Genomic DNA, 14,554 nt, shown 5'->3' on the forward strand with positions numbered 1-14,554 from the left:
TTCATTCTAAAGGGTGGCATTTCAAATAAGAACACAGATGGGCAATGGGACTAAAGAAATCTTACCAGGCAGGTGAATATGTTGACCTTAGGTTCCCCCCCTTTGTTGTACTTTACTTCTCCACACTTGCCCCTTAACCCCATTGTAATGTGATTGTTTGAGCATGTGTGTCTGTTTTCCATTAGACTCAGAGACTCAGAGGCAGGCTACCTGCCTGTCTGTTGGTTGTGCAGTGCCTGGCAATAATAACTGCTTGTTGAAAGAGTAAATGGCATGGTTATATAGATGAGAATTAGTGGTCATACATATAGTCAAACCTCCAACTGACAGCAGGCGTCCCCTGAGAGCTGGTAATTTGGAATATCTGGAATAGCTTCAAGAACAAAGAGCTCATTGCTTGTAAAGGCAATTTGGGTAATTTAAATTATTGGGTAATGTAATTGGTCATTTAATGAACATATTTAGATTATTAGAATATATTAAATCAAAATTCTCATTCTTCTATGGATTTCACCTTACAAAGCTAGGTGGAATATGTCTTCTTCTGTGTATCCCCCCTTTAAAATCTAACTCCTGCAGCATCTATTCTTTTTCATTACTATCATAAACAATTTACATATACAGAGACTCAAATAAACTAGATAACTTATCCAAAGTCAGAATGCCAGGGTTAATGGCTACTATGGGACTTGAACTCAGTTCTCTTTGACTCCATAATCTGTGAGCTTAACCACTCTGCCATACTGAAAATAACTACAGTTCTTTAAAATGAACCTTTTTAAGTGGCTTCTGCAGCACTTACCATCTCAAAATCTTTTCCATATACCATTTACTTTGTCTGTATCTCTCTCAAAATGCAGCACAAAAATAAGCACAATGTGTCAGATATTATCTGACTAGGACAGAGTGTGGTAGGACTGTTACCAAATTTGATTTGGGCCCGACAGTTCCATTTCAGTAAAATAAATTTGTGTGGGTCTTACCAAATCTATATTTATTTTTTAGTAAACAAAACTTCTAGATCATTTTTATACAAATTATTCCAAAGAAAGGTCTTCCCTATCCAGTTGTAAAATTTACTGTTTTAACTAAAATACAAGATCATTTATCTTTGTTAAATTTCAACGTTTTGGACTAGACCTGCCATAATCATTTTAAAACTTGATTCTGACATCTATCATATTAGCCAGCCTCCAAACATGATGGCATCTGCACATTTGGTAACCATATTTTCTAAGCATTTACTCATGTCATTGCTAAAATATTAAAAGGACAAGATAAACATTTATCAATATTCCATTAGCAATGCCCCTAAATAGAGAAAAAACTAAACGTCTCTGGAGAAATTGCTCAGTGGTTTGCAGGACAATAATCCAGATATATTTCACTATATTATTAACCAGGATATAAGAGTAGCTTTGTTTAAATGCCATGTAAAGGCCATTATACCCTACAGGTCAACCCTACCAAAACAGACTAATTTGTTCTGACATACACTAAGTGAGTCCGTATTGGCTCCTGGTAATCACATAGTCTTTTCTACCGGCTCAGAAAGCATAAGGTTAATAGTATGTCCTGGAATTTTCCAGGGAGCAAATATCTATATGCTTGGGAGTTGTTCTTCCTGAGAAAAGAAAACATGTATCTTTCAGTGGAAGGTAATGGTGCAAACACAAGATGATATTATTTGCAGTACCAAGTTTTTGTATATAACACAGTTGCCTCCCATTTTCTTCAACACACATCCTGGTCATTTCATTAACTTCACAATTACATGGGCCTACATCTTATGTATTTGAATATTTTGAAACTCTCTTATAATATGTATACAACGTTACAGTGTTTTGAAACTAGAAGATAGACTATGTATAGAATCATATTATAAATAGGCTAAGTTCCTTAATATTGTCAAAGCAATTTGCCAATTGGAAGAAAATGTCTTGTCATTTCAGTCTTCCTGATGAGTGACTATACTGGCATGAATACTCTTCAAAAAGAATTACTCATCATCTCACAGCCCTTATTTTATTTAAAATCTATATCTCCTCTTATAGAAGATATAAGAACTTGACCCAGTATTATACCTCCAACTTTGCCATGTGAACCCTGGTTTCAGCCGGCATAGGTTTGTCTAAGGCTCCATTTTATGTTTCATGATTTCATTGATCCTTATCACATACCTAGTTACTTCAGTCTGTCTTTTATTTCTTTTGAAATAGTAACTGGTCTTCACCGAACCTTCTCTGGATCTTCTCCAGGTTTCTCGGACATTTCTTAGGTACGTTGAGCAGGTGGGATGCACTGATGTCTTGGTCATTTGAGTCTCCCCACTGCAATGGGGACGTGAATATCACTGCAGTTCCGTCAGGTTCCACATGATGGTGGCCTTGTCTCCGCAAACCGGACTTCAGGTCTCTCTATGTGCTAGAAGTTTATTGGCCTCAGTTTCTAGCTCCCTAAATAAAGCAGCTGTCAACTTGCCAAGCCCCTGTCAAAAGGCGGAGGTTTTCAGCTTGGACTCCACACCTGTGGGCAGGGATTGCGAGCTGTATGACACTTGCAGGAGAGTAGCTGGAATAGCTGAACACTTTCAAATGCTTCTTATGGACACTACTGTGCTTTGGTTTTGATTTTCATTTTTCTTTGGAATATTTTTCTAGCATAAAACTCAAATTTGAGGATGGAGGATGAAGATGCATAATAAAAACTTAAGTAATGCTACAGTCAGAATCGAGGTCTGCAGAAAATATCACACACACAAGATTTCAAAGATTTAATATGAAAAAAGATAACAAAAATTATTTATACTTATTTTATATGAAAATGATCATAATTGGGGGTATAGAGTTAAATAGAGTATATTAATAAAATTAATTTCACTTGTTACTTGTTGCTTTTTTAAATGTGGCTACTAGAAAATTTAAAATTATACATTACTTGCATTTGTGGCCGCATTGTATTTATATTGGACTGAGCTCGTCCAGAAGGAGGTGGGTGATGTTTACCAAGCACTGAGAGTTCTTATATTCCTCAGGAAATCTCTGACTTCAGCACAGTTGTCAGATTGACCCCAGAATCTGAATTCTCAGGAAGTGTTGGAGGCCTCCATATGGCTATGGCATAGAGCAGTTCCAAAGAAGAGCTTCTGGGTCAGAATTGATTATCAGAATTATGTGGTAACAATTTTCTAATTGATTTTTGATCCCTTCTACAGATATATTGATTCAATACATATGGATTGATTGTTTTACTCTCCTCTATTCGTTTCCTTTCTTTTTCCCTCCTCTCCAATTCCTTTACCTATAAGGAAGGCGTGACCTCCATAGAGGAGAATACTGTACTGTCTGAAAAAACAGATGTGAAAGAGACGTGACGATTGGAGAGCTGCAGAGAGAGCATGGGTTGAACAGGAGTGGACTGAGGGTTCCCACTGTCAGTGACACTCCAGAGAAGTTCTGGTATTTCAAATTAGGGCATATTCAGTTGTATAGTCAGAACATGGGCATAACTGGAAAACCAGCCAGTTGACCCTAAAGTCTGAGGTTGATTTACAACTATCAAAATTATACAGAATTTCTGCTGACTATTCTGTTATCCTGAAAGTGATTATAAAATTGCATACATTAGACGTACTTTAGATTGGAGAGCCGTCAGCCCTTCCCTCCATTACTTAAATAAAACTTTCCTACATTTTGAAGTAAACAGAGCTTTGCTTGAGCTACATATGCTTTCTTAGGAGGAAGCTAAAGTCTCTAAAAAAGTAAAATGCATTAATTGGAAACAGCCTGAAGAATTGAGTTGGGTAGTTGGTGTATATTTGACGATTTACTAGTTTCACAGCAACTTTTTGACTGGATTCTGTTATAGTCTCCCAGTGAGGTGATTTGTTTTTTCTTGCTTTGTTTTGTTTTTAACTTTAGCAGCCAACTAACTTTAACCGACAACCCTTGGGTGGCATCTGACAGTGCAATATAATTCTTTGATTTTTTTTTGGTGGGCTGCTTTGAGTCTGCCTGATATATATATGACCTAAGTGTCAGCCAGAGATTTGGGCAGAGATTTCCACAAAGCTTGGGATTCCCTCTCTCTGGTTCTCTCCTCTCTAAAACTCCTCCCTCATTATCCATTGTCTGTGGTTTCTCTGAACTCACTAGATGAAAATGAATGTAGGTTTCCTAGCAGAGATTTTGCCATTCTGCACGGTGAAGACTGTGACGTGCCCTAAGGCTGAAAACCATAATAAATGGGAAACTTACCCTCTGCCTTTCCCTTCCTTCAAGAGTTGGCTCCCTTCCCAAATCTCTGTGCTTACACTCCCTGTCAAGTGCTTTCAAATAATTATATTTTATGCTTTGACAAGGCCTTATAGTTGTTGCCTGATGAAGGACTGGTGCCATACAAGCTTATTCAGCCATCATGGAAGTGGATTTTCTCTCCTTTGTCATTTCTTATTTTGTAAATTTTTGCTTTCTCCATTTTTAAGTTTGATTACTTGCTAGTGATTTGTCTATGTTCTTTTCCGCCTCCCAGGATTTTGATTTATTAATTTGATTTAAAGTTTTTCTGTTCTCTACTCATTTTTTACCTTCAATTTTTCCTTCTTTGTGCTTTCTTTTGGTTTATTTTATTGTTATTTTCTACTTTCTTATATCAATGATTTAAATCATATATATTTTTCCATGCTTTTTATTTATGTATTTATTTATTATAATTATACAAACAATAACATTAATGTAGTCTAACTGTGAAATCTCAATCAATACATTTTCAGAACAAAAGAGAGTTTTTGCTCTCCTTTTCCCTCATGGGTACGTGTCCTTGATTTTTAAAATTAATTGATAAACGTTATTAGAAACAAATAAACAAACAATGACTGATACACTGTTCCTGTTATGGGACCAATCAATTTAATCAAGTAACGTCATTTGTTAGTCCTGGAAAAGTTTGAAAATGGCAGTAAATAATTTATTTTTCATTTTTTACTTTTATTGCTATAATTTTCGATGCATTTTGCTCTGAGTATTGCTTTAAAAGGACTCCATATATTCTGATATGTTCATTATCTGATTTTCATTACCATTAATTTTCCAAACAATTTCATGAGTAACCTCTTTATCCTTTCATTCAAGAGTTGTTTAATAAAAGATTCTTGAATTTCTAGATTGTACTTGGTCACAGGAGAAATGGGTGCAAATTTAGAAGGTGGAAAAGAAGCAGCAGCCATTCTTATGCTCTGATGGTGGGTATAGAACTTGAGGTGAGGTGGCACCCATGTGTGTAGTCACTCGTCTGCTAACTCAGTTGTTGGCATGCGGCAGCATCTAACCCAGCCCCTCCAACTCCCATCAGGTCTTTTCGTTTGGTTTCTCAAGTCCTGGCCTAGGCACATATGCAACTTCACTATAAAAGATACCAGCTTCCCTGCAGGCCTTCAGCATCAACCAGGTAGGTCAGAAACAGACTCTGGTTCCAGTTTGTCTTTCTGGATTCTGGTTTATTTCCACAAGTTACAGCTTTCTCTGCTCTCTGGCTTCATAAAGACTTCAAGCACAATCCAGCTTAGGCAAGAGTTTGCATAGATTTGTCCACAGATCCCACAGTTGGGAAGGGCCTAATATTTATAATAAATCTCTTGTTCTATGTCACTTATAACAGTGGCTTCTCTGATAAAAACGTGACTTCAGAACTTGGTGATGGAAGTGGTTCTAGAGGAACAGAATCTTAAGGAGGGGTTCTCTGAATTGATTCTGTATTATCTGTACTTGTTACTATGTTGCTGTTGATATTCTGCTCAGAGAGACATTGATAGTCCATGATAGCACAATAGTTCCTTAAATTATCACCTGTAGACATCTGTAACAAAGTGCCTGCCTAAAAAGAGGCACAAATTTGGTAGGTCAAGCAGTTGCTACCACAGAACGTGTTAGGAAAAAACAACTATAATGAGGTGGGTGGTTGGTTGGTTGTTTTTTAGTTGGAGAATTTGGGGAAAGAAAATGTCCAGTCCAAGATTCTAGTTAGAACCAGAATAATTTTATTATTTACCCTTTAAAAAATTGGAATGGGGACATATGGGCAGATTCTGATAAAGCTGGGGACCTTTTTCTATTTTCTGCCAAGTATCCTTGACTCATAAAAGCAGCTCTTTATGTCCTGTCTGGGGAGTTAGTCTCCTCTTGCCTGAAGACTACGTAATGGGCTTCTCTGATATAATTTCAGAATAATTTCATAATTTTATAAGTTTAGGGAACTACTGATTCTCCTTAGGAACTGCCCTCACCACTTCTCATTGTTTCTAGTCCTATAAACATACTCAAGTAATAACAGTCCCCAGAGTGTAAAGTACAAAGTATAACATTTGAGGAGGTGTAATATGCACACAAAGAATTGCAAAAATTTGCCAACTTATGTCAATAGAAATCTTGGAAACATGCATAGGAATGCGTCCTAAGGTATTTGATGAGGAGTGTAAGGAATGGCCTAGACATTAACATTGGTGAATTAAGACACAATTCTGTACTCAAAATATTGGCAAAGGTGGCTGGAGGGGCCCTAACAGTTTGCTTGCTTGGTTGACTAAAACCTGGACCCAAAAGTGATCTGCATAAAAGGAAGATGAGGTACTTGCTAGACCTTCCAACAAAGGTATCCAAAGGTTTAGGAAGACTGGAATGCTAGAGTGGTGTAAGACTTGCTCACCCACTCCCTAAATACATCCCCTAGAAAGCCCAGAGGATACTTACTTCACAAGAGGTGTGCAAAATACGTTAGTGAAAGGAACTCCAACATCTCACGGTGGCTATTCTCTTAGGCCAATTTTGGTGGTGGGAATTGCTGCTATCAGATTGACTTGCCTGATTTTAATGATGATGATGGAATTCCCGGGTGTCATGGGCCACGTGGTGGCACTAAATTACCAAAGACAAGAAATGTATGAATACTGAAATGAGAGGCAGAGCCCAAATCTGTAATAGGAATGGTCTCACTGGCAGAAATCTTTGGTATTAGCTAGACTGTGGATTGTGGTTTCCCTAGAACTGATATAAACAGACAGCCTTCTCAAATTTTACTTAGTTTGTTTAATTAGAAAGCTCTAGGTTTGTGAAACAGAGGACTGACTGAAATCACTGTGATTACCAAATGGAACGGAGGGTTTAACTGAACCAGGACCGTGGAACAGAGGGTTTCATAGCTGGCTACCTCAGGTTAGAAGTACCTCTCCTAGTAATGGTTTCACAGAGTCCAGAACAACCTGCCATTGAAATTAAAAAGCAGTTGCAGCAGAGATATATCAGTGAATAGCAAAACCCCACCCTGGTGGAATAGCTCTTTAATCAGTGGATAAATCATGTCCTCAGGTTATGATTTGGGGCTGCATGCTGACCCTGTAAGCTCAGTAATCTCTTGGGTGCTATAGACCTTTTGGAGGTCCTGCTGATGTGATCGTGAGCAACGTAAACAGAATAGTGAGCAACATGGAAGATATTAGGTTAAATAGAAGAGACTGTATATAGTCAGACTATATATGACTTCACATTCATTGTGGAACAGCAGAGTTCCATGACCTGCTGCTTTTGAGGTTTTCAAAACTGCTAGTAGAGGAACATTTTCCAGCTGTCGTCTTGGTGAGGTCCAAATCTACTGAGATTTCCCTATGTCCTGATAAATCTTTGGGGTTTTTTTTTCATATCTAATTAAAGCTATTAGTAGAATAATTCATTATTTCTATAACTTCTTTCATATAACTACATGAGTATTGATTTCAAACTCATCAGAGATGTCCTTGAGATTTTTCTCAGTGTTGAGTATGTATGAAGGACCGGGTGTCTGATCAGGATTGCTCTGTGATGCTTTGAGGTAACACAAAAGCTATCAAGTATGTACTTACCACTAGGCAGAGATTAATCTACCGCAGCTGTTACAGACTGCATGTTTGTGTCCCCCTGAAATGTATGTTGGAAGCCTAACCTCCAGTGGAATTAGGGGGTAATTAGGCCTTTGGGAGGTAATTAGGTTCAGATGAGCTCATGAGAGTGGAGCCCCCATGATGATGGAATTAGTGTCCTGATAAGAAGAGAATCTAGTCTCTCTCTCTTTCTCCCTCCCTGCCATGTGAGGATATAGCAAGAAGATGGCCATCTGCAAACCAGGAAAAGTACCCTCACCAGACACTAAATCCCCTGGCACCTTGATCTTTGATCCCAACCTGCAGAACTGTAAGAAATAAGTGTTGTCTAAGCCACTCAGTCTTTGTCATAGCAGCCCAAGCTGACTAATACAGCAACACGGGTCCTGCTTTGTTCTTTGAGGCAGCCAAATGCAGGGTGTGTGGGGGAAGGACGCAGTGTATGCACATGCACATTCATTTGGCAACATGTTTGAGTATTTATTTAAAAAAAAACAATAACTTAAATAAATACATTTAAGACAGGACAGTTGAGTTCCTGGATAGGAAAACTGTGAAAGATTTTGCTGGAAAACCCAGAGGGCAAACTCACTTTGTTGTGGATTCTATCCAATTAATCAAGATAGTGATAGACCACACCTCTCATATATTTTCCACATTGCCAAAATATTTTATGCCTTAATAATACTGTGCTTAGTGTATATTGGAGTATCATTAAAAATGAGCTCATCATGTAACAGGATGACAGAAAGAAAATAAATCTCCCTTTGCTGCATGTTATTCATCTCTGTCCTATTAAATTTGTCTTCTCAAATTGGCTTTTTAGCTAGCAAGAACATGGCCAGACACTTTGATAATGACACAGTCTACACACACATTTTCTATGAGCCTTTATGCAGCTTATATAAATTCTGTAAGAAGAGTCGTTCCAGTCTTGAAGATTTTTCTTGATATATAAGAACTCTCTTCTCTCTGTATCATCTTTTTTTTTTTTATAATAGCAATTTTTTTAAAATTAATTAATTTATTTATATTTATTTTTGGCTGTGTTGGGTCTTCGTTTCTGTGCGAGGGCTTTCTCCAGTTGTGGCAAGCGGAGGCCACTCTTCACCGCGGTGCGCGGGCCTCTCACTGTCGTGGCCTCTCCCGTTGTGGAGCACAGGCTCCAGACGCGCAGGCTCAGTAATTGTGGCTCACGGGCTTAGTTGCTCCGCGGCATGTGGGATCTTCCCAGACCAAGGGCTCGAACCCGTGTCCCCTGCATTGGCAGGCAGATTCTTAACCACTGCGCCACCAGGGAAGCCCTGTATCATCTTGAAGTCTCTCTTTTCTCCACTCTCGTAAAATGTGAGAAGAGACTTCTTTCAGAAGGTTATTAAGTTTGTTTTGCAGTCCACTGGTTGGGAACGTGATTTCCTGGTAATTTAATTTTGATGTGTTTCCTAACTTGGGTTTAATTCTATTCATCCCAATAGATACCAGAGTAAATAAGTACATATTACTATTGTAATATTGTATTTTATTACTAAGAAGTATAATTATTTTAAATAATTTAATATAGAACACTTTCTACTCTGGCAATTTTAATGACATATCAACAGTAGAAATTTCAAAAACAGTTACATGAAACGGAAGTATCACTTGGAAAAGGCAAGCTGCACACTAGAAATTATCCCACAGGGCAGCATTACATTGAGTAGTATTTTATGGTTCAAGGACTGACCCCAACTGACTCAAAGATTGAATTATCAGCATACCAACATTGGACACACATGGCAGAGGAGACTCCCATTAACCATGTTATAGAGCTGAAATATAAAATCATAATCTCCATGTATTAATTTATCGTGATGAAAATACCTCTATCTTAGGCTGCAATACTCATTTTGACATGGCGTTGATTTTCTTCCTACGTGTAGACATAAATGGGGCACAGATATTTGCTCACTGAGATCAGTTCTGTCAAGGCAATAGTTTTGGATATGATAGGGTGTCTTGGCATAAGTTTCTCCCTCTTCTGAGCATGCTCATAATGGCACTGCAACATGGGCTACTGCAACGCCCCTTTCCCTATGCTGACCATCCTTTCTTACCTCTCCCCACCACCTCCAGACTCCTAATTCTGATTGACACATCCTTTTTTGATAACTCTGTGATGTCAATCTTGCACCACTCAATTCCTTGATCTAATAGCCATAGTTTTCAAGTTTTCTTTGCATGTGACCTAGTAAACATTGATTTCTTAGATTCACTTTCAGAAGGTAATCCATTTGTTTTTAAAATATATTTTCAAGTTCTTGGAGACTTCCTCTAAGTAGACTCCAACTACTGATAATCAGCAAAAATAATTTTACATAATTGATTAGAATTTGAAATATGGTAAATGAAAAACAATCCCGAAAAGAGAAACATAATTAGGAATTATAAAGCAGAGTTCATGGCAGAACTCTGAAGAGTCCATTGAAGAAGCTGAGTTTAAGGCACATGTTAGAAAAAACATCTTTATGACTCTTGGAAATAATGTGACTTCCTTTTAAGAACTACACATTTATTACCAACACTAAACAAAAGACAGAGTATAAAAAGTGAGAGACCCATATAATAAACAATTTTCCCATCCTAGTATTAATTTATAATAAGAAAAATAATAGCATCTCAGGCTGGAATAATCACTTTGACATGGAATTAACTTAATGTCTATTTTTTCAGCCTAAACTAACCTTATCACATAGAAATCTAATCTGGACAGAGATGTAACATACCTTTTTTGTCGCACTTAAAAACTGTTGGTTGAATTAAAGAATAAATCAATGAGTTCAAGAACAATGAGTAAACAGGAAGCTAGGTAAGAATTGGGGGAGGAGACTGTGGTGACGCTGTGCAAGGAGAGCTAGCATTCCCAATGGGGGAAATAACGGGAACAAAGAGGAAAGAAAAGAGGTGTGTTTGGGGCTTGACAGGAAGGGCAGCCTAGTGTTTAGGAGGACAGGCAGTTCCCAGCCGGATAAAATAGTGAATGGGGCCACTAAGGATCACAGTACAACACTCTTTTCTTGCCTGTGACCATGATTTCCATTGGAATAATGTTCTTTTTTTTGTAATGAGTTTTTTTCTTAATTTATTTATTTTTTGGTTGTGTTGGGTCTTCGTTGCTGCGCGCCGGCTTTCTCTAGTTGCAGCGAGCAGGGGCTACTCTTCGTTCCGGTGCGTGGGCTTCTCATTGTGGTGGCTTCTCTTGCTGCGGAGCACGGGCTCTAGGTGCTCGGGCTTCAGTAGTTGTGGCACGCGGGCTCACCAGTGCCTGAAGTAAATGTGGGGGTTCAGGACTTAAATAGGAAAACAAATCATGTTTATTTTCACTCGTCTCTAACCAAACTAAAATTTAACATTTTCTTCCATTGCAAATATGGGCAACAAACCACAAGAGTATAAGCAGGATTTCTGACTTTGTCATGAATAGGAATCACAGTCTCATATTACAGTTGTCACAGGTAGCTACAAATATCATGTATATTACCACTGTCTTCAGTAGTTATTAGACTAAACTCTCGATCTTCTTATTTAATGGCTAGTGAAACACAAATATTTCTGCATCAAAAATTTTTGTTAATATAGTGACAACTGCATTTCAATATAATTGGAATGATTTATAATCCAATATAATTTATATTATGCATTTAAAAACACTATTCTGTGAAGGGATCCATAGGCTTCTCCAGACTGCCAAAGGAGCTCATGGAACAAAAAACATTAAGAACCCCTACATTAGAATTAGTATTTTGGTTTTAGCGTTCCTCACCCCTTTCTCTATCAAATTAGTTCTCCAGCAGTCTCCAGGTAAACAATTCCATCTATTAGCTCTCTCTAGAATTCTTATGTAATTGATATCTAGGACAGTCCCTATTAGTGTATGTGTGGGTAAGATAAAGAATTTTTACGTCACCCTTTCATATTGTTTTCTTTACTCTCTCTTTTGTCCATTTCTCTTCCATTTAAATGAATTCCCTATTTCAGCATATACCTGGAGATGAAGGGGATAACTTCAAGCAGGTAGGGAGATTCAGAAGGGCTTAAATATAAAAGCAGAGCTCCCCACACATGAATGGGAGCTGCTGAAAGGAAGGAAAGGAAAAGAAGGTGATGGGGGAGGAGACAAAGTTGCAGCTGGTAGGAGGAAAGTCCAACCCAGCAGACAGAATCCATCACTCAGCATCCAGAAGACAGAGATGTAGGCCACAGGTTGGCCAGAGGCTAGCATCAGAGAAGTCCAGAAAAAAGGGAAATGTTTGCTGAAATGTAGCCCGGGGAACATGGCAACAAGTACTCTAAGATCAATCAAAATACGAATATATACCCTGGCCTGGAAATTTGATTTGCATCAGATGAGTCTGTCAGGATGTGGAAGAGATTCAGAAAAGGACTATACCTGGGATGGTGGTGGTGTGGTTAGGGCAGGGGATTGAGAGAGGAAAACAGAGCCCAGTCTTATAAGGGTAAGAATACTGGGTTGACTACAAGGAATTTAATTAAGGACATGGTAGAAAAGGGTAATAAAGTGGAAGTTTCTTACACCTGGACACAAGTTGAGCACAGGAAAGCAAGATTGGCTTGACGACGGATTTCTTATTATTGAATCAGATCAACTTAAATAACTAAGGAGAGGAGGGTTCACAAAGCCTATATTGGGACTAAGTCTGCCGGTCAAGGTGACCTGATTTATGCTAACAGAAATGGAGGGCTTTGAAGGCAGAGAACCAGGAAGTTCATGACAACTGGTCAGCTCTCTAAATCGGCTTTACTCTCTGAGATATCTACTCTGTGTGGCATTAGGCTCCCAAAGCATGAAGCGGAATGTGTTATTAAGTCAGATCTCCTTGGATCACAAAGAAAATAATAAGGCAACAGTGATAGAAGAGAAAAAGGATAATCCAGAGAAAAAATGACTGGGTTGCCAGAGGCAAAATGTATGACAGATCCAAATGGCGTTCATTATTTCTCAGTTGGAAAATTCCAACAACTTCCTAAATTGTCTCCCCATCTTAAGTGCTTCACTACTCAAATTTATCTTATAAACCACTTCCAGGCAACACACTAAAATTCTTCAAGTGTAGACACCGTTTCTCACTTCAGTCTTCTACTAAAAAATACCAACAACACTTTGTCACCTAACAAGACCCTTTTCTTTGCATTCAAATTTCTGTGCAATATGGTTCCAACCCATGTCAATGCTTATTTCCTAGTATTTTTTATTTTTAATGTTAAACATCATTACAATAAATGATTAAAATATTTATTATTTGAATGCTTCATTTTAAATATTTCCTTTTTATTTCTGACAAGTGTGCCCTTCTTTGAAGACTCTCTCTACTTCATTTCCATGTGATTCTGGTGGGCTACCAATCAGAAGACAATGGACTTCTGACAAGAGGAGTGCCACATGGCCCAAGTCAGGCCACCCAGAGTTTCCTTCCCAGGAGGTGTGTCCCAAGAATGCAGGGACAGAGAGGGACCAAAAATGACTGGAACTGAGGCCTATGAGGAATTGTCGGGTATTTGTGTCTTTATATTAATGTTCCTCTGATCCTCTATCCTTCCCTAAATTCTTCCACTCAATTCTTTGAGCTACTCAGTATCCTTTCAGGAAATTCCCTTGCACACACACACACACTTCAGTTTAAGAATAGTAGTTTCTATTGCTTGTAACCAAAGAACACTAAATGATGCAGAAATGAGCACAAAAGCATAGGGGGGATTTTTAGGTGTGGAATAGAGATGATTCCACACACACAGCCCCCAGAGATGATTGCTGTATGTGGAATTAATTATCAAGCTAAAATGTCATAAAAAGCAATGGGGCTGACATTAAAATTCTAAGATGGGAAATTAAAAGTTCATGACATATAGTGGAGAGCTAGGAAGTAAGGTCATTCACTGGGCTGCCTGGAACACTGTGGGTGAAACTTCTAGGAACTGTTGGCTTTTGCAATAGACCTGGATAAATGAAACTGAGGGAATTGTGAGCTCAAATGTTAAAATTTTCACTTTGAGGCATGGACTAAAATCCAGAGTCTTCTTGTCACCATGCCCCAAGCATCTCTTTTTACTAGTTGTCATGGGACTGAGATTGATGAAAACCAAACTCAGAGATGGATCATCCAGCTTGTTGCGTTAGATCAGGGCAATTGAGAACGTTGCCACGTATCTTGCATAAATCTTGAGGGAAAAAATGGGATATGAGCTGTTCACCAGTTATATTAGTAAACCTTTGATCCTGAAGAAATCTGAGCCACCAAAGGGCTTGCCAACATTCCGGGTCTGCCCCCCCTTCCCCCTCCCCGCCCCCGCCCCCTGCCCCCCCTCCCCCATCCCGCCCCGCCCAGTGATTGAGGAAGGGGTGTCTCCCGCGGGAGAAATAAAATGATTCCTCTGGCACCAAAGCTCCTTGGTGCTGACCTCGTCTCCCCTTACCCTCCTGATCTCTTACTCCTTTATCCTTTGCTTACTTCATTCACAGCATCCCTGCTCTGCCTCGGATGTGCAGGGAGCTCCCATCTCAGGGCTTTGCACTCACTGCCCTTGCTGCTATCTCTGCCTGTAGCTCCCTCCCTCCCGATGACAATAGCTGCCTGACTTGCTCCCTCACCTCCT

This window comes from Eschrichtius robustus, chromosome 8 (assembly GCF_028021215.1).
Source record: "Eschrichtius robustus isolate mEscRob2 chromosome 8, mEscRob2.pri, whole genome shotgun sequence".
Lineage (NCBI taxonomy): Eukaryota > Metazoa > Chordata > Mammalia > Artiodactyla > Eschrichtiidae > Eschrichtius > Eschrichtius robustus.